The sequence below is a fragment of the Sinocyclocheilus rhinocerous genome, unplaced genomic scaffold (genome assembly GCF_001515625.1).
Source record: "Sinocyclocheilus rhinocerous isolate Xijiao unplaced genomic scaffold, SAMN03320098_v1.1 scaffold138, whole genome shotgun sequence".
NCBI classification, from domain to species: Eukaryota; Metazoa; Chordata; class Actinopteri; order Cypriniformes; family Cyprinidae; genus Sinocyclocheilus; species Sinocyclocheilus rhinocerous.
In genome coordinates this window covers 221,808-230,254 of record NW_015635519.1, presented here as the reverse complement: position 1 = coordinate 230,254, position 8,447 = coordinate 221,808, and the positions used below count along the sequence as shown (strand labels likewise).

Sequence of the window (8,447 nt, the reverse complement as noted above, 5' to 3'; positions counted from 1 at the left end):
TGATCTTTGTAAAGGAATGATTTGGAAAAATACTCAAAAAAAAAAAATACTAAAAATAATGATTGGTATATAAGCACCTAAAAAAATCTCATTTAATAACAATATAAATTCTAATTGTAATAATTTACTTATTGACAAAAACTCAGAACAATTAAGAAAATACAATAATTCAAATAATCAATGAATAATTCAATGACATAATCACGCTGATAACGCCACCTGTGGACTTCATATCCCATGCTCCTTTGTACCACTAAAATTCTACATTGTCTGATTGGTTGCGTGTTTCCAGTAGGCGGGAACTGTGGTTTATGGGCGTGCTCTTACATTCTGATTGGATGTTGTGAATGTCAATCACCAGGGCATTTCTAGTGTCTGGTTTCTTGTGTTACCGCCCTTGGGCTGAGACAGTGAAGACGGGTGCGGGAATTTTTTGCTTTCCGACGAGGAATAGGTCAATAAAGGGTAAAACGCTTGCAGGAATTTCACTAAGGTAAGACATATGTTTCGTCCTCTCTAGGTGTAAGGTTAATAACAAGATAGGGGTCATAAATGTAAAGGTTTGTGTAGTTCAGGGGTTAACGTTAGCTGGCTAAGCGCTCGAGCGCTGATATCCGTATGAGCAGATGGGCAAACAGTTTACGATATTACAATTATCAAAAATACCAAGTTATCTCATAATTATAGCACACCGAGCCCATTATATATACTCATTTATATATTAAACCAGATACACGATTAAAACGAATTAACACATGCTTCACTGATTTTTATCAAGGTAACACTTGATTCCATATGTGATATGGACATCCATCATAGTAAATCTTGTACTGTCAGAAGAACTTTGATTCAGTCATAGCTTAGTTACAGTATAGTTGGCTAAATCACACAATGCGTATTTGAATTATGAATACTGCATCTCAATACATTATTTATGACTTACTGTATTATAAATTTTTATTAAAAATGCGCTGTGTAAATGGCGTTTTTCCTTATTGGCCATATCGGCATGATTGTAATAATTTTCCTTTTTTACATTGTTTAAGTTAGTTTAATAATGTAGATTCTGCATGGAAATCCGTTTAGGATTGTTGCAAACGCTACTCTTGATTAGAACATGCACGCGCTGGTGAGGATGCTTATGCAAACCTCGCGCTGGTCAATTGTATGTTTAAAGTGACCAGTTGTTGTTGTTATTATTATAATTATGCTGTCTGGCGCAGAACGGGCGCAGATGTGAGCGAGAGTTCTATTTATAACGGGTGTGGTCTCCACCCGGGGCGTGGCTTTACATAATTGACTCATGGGATTTATGCACAATATAATATAACGCAATATTAGAGCACTGTTCATAAAACCATTATGTGTGAGAGAATGAAAACTATTCTCAAACGAGCGTGTTCTGCTTTCAGAGATGATGATGTATGTTTTGTAGACTAACTATCTATCTATCTATCTATCTATCTATCTAGTAGACTGGTACAGCTATTCAGTTCAGTTCAAATTTATTTCTGTAGCTTTTTTCACAATGCACAGCTGAGGTCAAATTTTAAATAGATGAGAGCTAACATGAGATATTGCACTGCAACAGTTTGAAGAATCTGTGTAAGAACACCCCCTGAAGGTTGGACATTTGATTGTAATGAATTGTTCCCTTCCTGAAATGGCACTTAAAGAGCACTTGTCTCAAGTAATGGTTGCTAGATGAACCTCTTACACAATAAACATTTCAAAACCCATCTGGGTTCCATAAGCCTCGGTCTCTGTCTCTCAGAGGAAGTGATGGATGAGAAAGAACCGAAGAAAAGATTCTCAGTGTTGCCACTCTCAGGAGCTCAGCTAATTTGAGCTGTTTTCCTTTTCTAGATTAAAGGGGTCATATGATGCGATTTCAAGTTTTCCTTTCTCTTTGGAGTGTTACAAGCTCTTGGTGCATAAAGAAGATCTTTAAAGTCTCAAATCCAAAGAGATATTCTTTATAAAAGTTAAGAGTCAGCCACGCCTACCTAAAATGGCTCATTCTAACACGCCCCCACATGTCTACGTCAATATGTGGAAGTGTGTGTGTGTGTGTGTGTGTGTGAGGGGAACAGGGTCACATCACAGGAGAGTGAACAGCTTGTCAGAAATCATAGCACGTCAGCTGTCTTAACCGAGGCTTGTGTACTGCATCATCACTGTGTCTGTCACGCGACTCTGTTGCCCTTTCGGGCTTGAACTGATGGTAAAACAAACGACATTATTAACTGTCTTGATATTTACTTTGAAAGCTGAAGCTCGCGATTATGGGGCGTTACATTTCCGACGTGTGCTTGTGGTGTTCAGCCAATCACAATGCACTGGGTCAGCTGGCCAATCAGAGCAGACTGCGCTTGTCAAAGGAGGGGGCTTTGTAGAAAACGAAGCGTTTGAGAGAGGTGGGGCATAGAGGACCTACAATAGTGTACAGTATTTGAAAAATAATGTGTTTTTTGAACATTAAAGCATGTCAACATATTCTGTTACACCAAATACACAAAATAATGATCTTTAAAATGGCATCGTATGACCCCTTTAATGAAACCAATCTCCTCACATTTCCTCTTTTAAGTTTAATTTGAGTTTTGAGTTCACACTGAACTAATACTGATTCAGTTACATACTATACCTTACAAAACTTTTTTTTAAACTTTTTTTCTTTGCTAAATACTTTAAATTAGCAAGGATGCATTAAAGTGATAGTAAATACATGCATAATGTTTAATATAATAATAATAATAATAATAAATAATACTTTTTATCATTATAATATTTTTAAATGCTGTTCTTTCAAAATTTTATTTATCACAGAATTCTGAAAAAAATATGGTATGATACTGATTTCAGTATGCTCAACTGATTTCAGTATTGGTAATACTAATTAATGTTTCTTGACCACTATATCAAGTAGGGCTGCACGATAAATCGCATGCGATATTTAATGCGCATCTTATCAGTAAAGCCGGTTCTGTAATCAGCGGTAAATCTCCATCACGTGCGTGCTTTCACATTGAGCAGCATTAACTACACAGAGCCGTTGTTCACTGACGAGCTGCGCAAAACCACGTTCATATTCGCGCGATTTTTTGCGCAGCTCGTCAGTGAACAACGGCTCTGTGTAGTTAATGCTGCTCAATGTGAAAGCACGCACGTGATGGAGATTTACCGCTGATTACAGAACCGGCTTTCTGACAAGATGCGCGTTAAATATCGCATGCGATTTATCGTGCAGCCCTAATATCAAGTGACACTGAAAAAAACAGCTATATGGTATTACAGGAATAAATTAATGTATTTAATATTCATTTTAATATATATTAAAATAGAAAAGTTTTTCAGTTTGAAATATTTTGACAAATTCTAAGAATATTTTACAATATTTCAGTTTTTTATTAAAGAAATGTCGTTATGGTGATAGTAAGATAACTTTTTCAGAAACATTAAAATCTTATTTTTTATTAATAAAAAAAAACACACACACACAAAACAACTTTTTTGTTATTACTGAAGCTTTACTGATGTGTTATTTTTGTGTGTTGTGCTGGTTGTGTGACCTTTTGCCCTGTGTCTTTTCAGCCTTATTATGGATTTGTCCTGTAATGCACTTACAGCAGACAGCAGAGGAAGAAGCAGTACTGGCTTCCTCTGTATTTTGTCTGTCTGTCGGATTAAGAGGTGTAGATAAGGTTTGTCTGATGGACAGCCACAGAGTATAACTATCATAACTAGATTTTACAGTTTCTAAATACAATGAACGGTTCAAAAGTCTCAGCCTTGATGCTACCTTGTGGTTAGTTTGATTGTGGTTAGTAGATTGTCAGAAGATCCCACCCCAGCACCTCATCTGGTTTTATCGTAGTCCACAAGGAGGAAAAAAAGGCAAGTCATATTGCTTGGATAAGTAATCGGAAACCACTCCTCCATAAGCCACACAATTACAGGTATTGATTACTGTAGCAAAGTTTAGTATTTAGGTTTAGGGCTTTGTTCAAATCCCCAACACCACTAAATAAGAGTATATTAGCAAGGACTTCGCTTCCCTGTGTAGAATAACACCTTCTATCCATTAGGGCGAGGGTGATATTGGCAAAAATTCATATCTCTGTATTTTTTGGCCGATTTGCGATATACGGTATATATCTTGGTAGTGTTGTCAAAATACCCGGTACTTCGGAAATGAAAGTATAGTCAAATTTTTTAATTAGCATGTTTTTGTGTTTTGCTTTGGTACCGAAATTGGTACCGAGAACCGTGGATTTTCACTGGTATTGGTACCGAATACTGAAATTTTGGTACCGTGACAACACTATATCTTGGTATAACCGTTTTTGTATTTGGATTTAAAAAAAATCTGTATTTAATAAATATATATATATATATGCCTTTATATTATGTGCAAAAAGGGTTAAAATCGCATTTCGTTGTAACATTGCAATCTAAAAACAAAAATAAGGCTTTTAAAGTAGAAGTTAAATTCACTAAACTAAAAATGAAAATAAATGAGAACAAAAGCAAACAGTGTTAGGCTATTTTGATTACTCCATTACAGTCACTACAGTCAGTGCTATCATAAAAATAGACTTATTTGTAAGTTTAAAATTCTACATGTCACATTTATTGTATGTAAAAATGTATATTTTTGTCCGAATTATTGCGCTACTATTTAATTGAGCTCCGTCTGTTTGGCGCGCATGCGCGTGGCGGCGCTCGTTCACTGAAGTGACGTCTGTGAAGTTTAGTGGAGAATACCAAAGCAGAAGGCTCATGCACTTCTGACAGAAAAATGGAAATATTTCCATGGCTTTCTAACATTTTAGTTTTACAGATGGAGAATATACATGTGAAATGCAAGTTATGCATTCAGGAAGACAGCACATCTCAAACACATTAAACAGCGCGAGTAGCCTAGTGTCTCTAAAACGAAACTATAAACTGTCTTACCAGTTTTTAAAGGCCTTAATATGAAGCTTGTCACATGTTTAGAACAAATTTATGCACTTTCTCCCGCAGCAGCTCAGACTGTGTCCTCCACTATATTTTCAGATGCGCTCGTATCAAACTACTGTATATCGATATAAACGGTATTGCCTCATATCGAATCGCTTATAAAGAAAATATCGATATATCGTACAAACTCGATATACCGCCCAGCCGTACTATCCATTTAATGTGGGAAATCTCTTAAAAGTTGGTCATTTTTGTGATCCTTTGAAAGACGCGAAACTCTTAAACTCTTCACTTTGAGTCATTTTGTATTGGGGCGTGTTCAGGAAATGGAAAGAGGCTTGTGGTTAAGGATCTTGGCTGGTTGCAGGTTTGATCTAAGGGGCAGCCCAGGATCAGAAGAGCTACTGAATTTGCTCTAGTTTTAGCACCATTTAACCCTTAAGCCACTTAAGACCCTGTTTTCTCCTGGGTCAACTGTTCCTTTGTCCTCTGCAGTAACAAATATTGTGAGTAGGGAGGGAATCCTTCAAATCTGCTGCTAGTGCATAACTTCCTCAACACAGCTTTGACCTCGTTAAATTGGAAGTTAATGGGAACATTATGGATCTTTACACCATGAGGGTCTCACACACTTCACCTTAAGACTGAGAGTTAAGCAGACGCCAATCCTGCTGAGAAGCCCAAAGGCATTTTACAGGATTTACCACGGATTGTCTTAGTCTTAGACAAAGTCTAATTTACTTAGCCATTAAGTACTCATAAGTTAGGCTGAGTTGAACATAAATCTGGCTGTGATTTGTTATTGAGTTTGACGTTGAGAGCACTGCATTTAAAACTTTTCATGAAAAACACTGCTATTTCGCTGATGGATCGGCACGCAGCTTGATTTCATTCTCCGCTTTGGCACAAGTGCCAGTGCAAAAGAACTCCCTCCAACAGCAATGCAGTATTTTATTCTCATGCAACAGTCCAATGTAGTGCTTTTCTTCACCTTCAGATTTACTATAAACTCTTAAACATTGACTGCTCTGTTTAGTGTGATTAGTCAGTCACAATAGCTCAAGTAAATGAGCTGTAATCATAACAAAGAAATACTTTAATTGCAGGTGCTGTGAATAAACTATAATCTTGTGCTGTGGGATTTCCCAGGGATTGTCATTACGTACTTTGGCAACATCTAATTATTCTTTAGTATGCACTATTTTCGGTCACCTAGTTGTGGGCCAGAAATGACAGTTTGTTCATGAATTGGCAAATAAATGACATCAGCTTTTCCTGGAGTATTTTTGACTGCTGGAATATCCTTGCGTTTTATGGGTCTGATGGCTGACTTGAGCTGGCAGGGCTTGATTTAGGCTTCCCTGTATAAAACCACAACCTTAAAGTCACAATTTGCAAAGCAAAAATCAAGACTCCTTGTGTTCTGTCTAGGTGTTTCTGAGTACGTGTCTAATCTGTGTGTGATGGACCTGACCCAACCAGTGTTATTATAGTAAACACAGGCTTGCTAGTCAGCTAGTCCTTCAGACAACGCACCAGATTTAAAAAATATGTAGTTTTGCTCATCTCCTGAAGTGATATGCAGTAAACTTACTGCAGCAACAGTGAGAGGGTGAAGTGTTCCACTCAGGAGTATAGCAGTGATGATTATGATTCATATCTTTACTGAAACACTGCAGCTTGATGAAGTAGCTGAGGAATTTGGGGTTGGTGCAAACCTGCAGGGGAGTGAAGTTCAAAGGTCAAGGTGTTTCCAGATGGGAATGAGATGTTGCAAAATTAAGTTCCAGTCTGAGGTTAAAGATCATGAGATGGGAACATCTGTCCAATATCAAACAGAAGACATGTAGGATCTGTTCAGTTGTCTCTCTCTCTCTCATTGATTAGTGGAATTTTTTTTTTTTAACGTTAGTTATGTAAGTGTTTGAACTTGCTATTACAAGATATAGAGTGAATTTGCATTTTAATTCAGCCCATCTGTCGTTTATTTTTTTTATTGTGTTTTTTTAATACATTGGTCTGAATAGACAAATAGACTGTATGCATGATCATGTCCACGTTTAGCCTCATGCTGTGGCCACACTAGACTTTGAGCTCGAAAAATTATGGACACTGTCGTGATAATACAGCAAACTCTGCAAAGTCAAAAAACTCTACTCTGCTTTACTGCAACACTGCAATCCTGCAGATTTATGCCCAGTTTAACAAGGTTTAAGCCTATATTCCCAGACTAAAATGCATGTTTTAGCTGTCTTAACTGGAAGCAACTTGCACTGACATATCTTAAAATATGTCAGTGCGATTGATTTGTATTAAGATACACACCAGTAATGTTTTTTTTTTCTAAGGCACATTTAAAAAAAAAAAAAAAGTAAAGTATTTTCTTCCGCCTTAGAATCCGTATGAATTGAAGTCAGTGAAAAATAAATTGTAGTGTGTCTTCAGTGGCCACTGCAACTTCCATTACAGTGCAGTGTATGGAAATTTGGAGAAAATTAAGCGCATTAAAAATAAGCAAAATAAATTTTGAATAAGTGTTGCAGGAGAGGATATTAATAGTTATAACTAAGGGTATTTAAAGCTACTGGAACTCATTGCTAAAATTGTTATTTTATATACTAATATAGTAGTATATATAATATGTTAAAATGTTATGTTATTTTTGCAGCTGACTGCAAAAATCGAACTGAATTTTCCAAACAATTTGTGTTGATGTGAACATGCCTTTATTCTAATGGCAGGACATTCTTTAATTTTTATTAAATTGTTAATAATTAATCTGTGAATCAGTAATATAGTGTATTATAGGTTTTACATCATTGTAGGGCTGCCGAGATTCGTCGATTTTTATTTGACTATTCGATTTAAAAAAATCCTCGATTTCATTTTGCTCGTGTCGACTAACCGGCAAAATACTGGAAGTGGCGCATTTCACAGACGAAAATGTATAAAACACATTATTAGTCTGTTTTCCAAGGCTGCATGATATATTAAACCCATTTAAAAATCATAATTAAGCATAATTGTGAATTCACAAACGCTACGATTTAATTAAATAATTATATGCGATGCAGTTCTTATACAGTATATGCAAAAACGTTGCATTCGAATTTTAGGTGTGCGTTAAGGAAGGCTGCCTTATCAGCGGCGCACAAGATGCGATGACGATGTAAGTGTCGTTTTATAATGTTTTTGTTAGCCTATCCAGTTGAAGCCACTAGATGCAGCGCTGCTGCGTTGTTCATTAAAAATATAGCGGAAAAAGAGAACATCAATGCGGAGAAGATCTTGTTTGCATCAAAACCGAAACCAAGCCGTTCAGACAGGACGCATATTTCACGCATTTTCTAGACGGACATCTATTACTGTTGCACTCGCGTCTCGCACAAAAGAACCGCATGTTTAGAAAGCCATGTAAAATTAACTTAAGTTCAACTTTTAAAAAAACATGTCTCGAGACTTTATGGCGGTTTTTCCCCATC

The 8,447-nt window shown here is 36.5% G+C and overlaps 1 protein-coding gene across 1 annotated transcript in view; it reads left to right on the top strand.

The window, feature by feature from the left end:
* The first annotated feature begins 379 nt into the window (after nt 1–379).
* LOC107746940 (tropomodulin-2-like) overlaps nt 380–8,447 on the top strand; it is a 42,961-nt gene continuing 34,893 nt past the window's right edge. The window contains exon 1 of the mRNA XM_016561294.1: nt 380–493. The gene's annotated coding sequence lies outside the window, so the exon portion shown is untranslated. The remainder of the gene's footprint in view (nt 494–8,447) is intronic.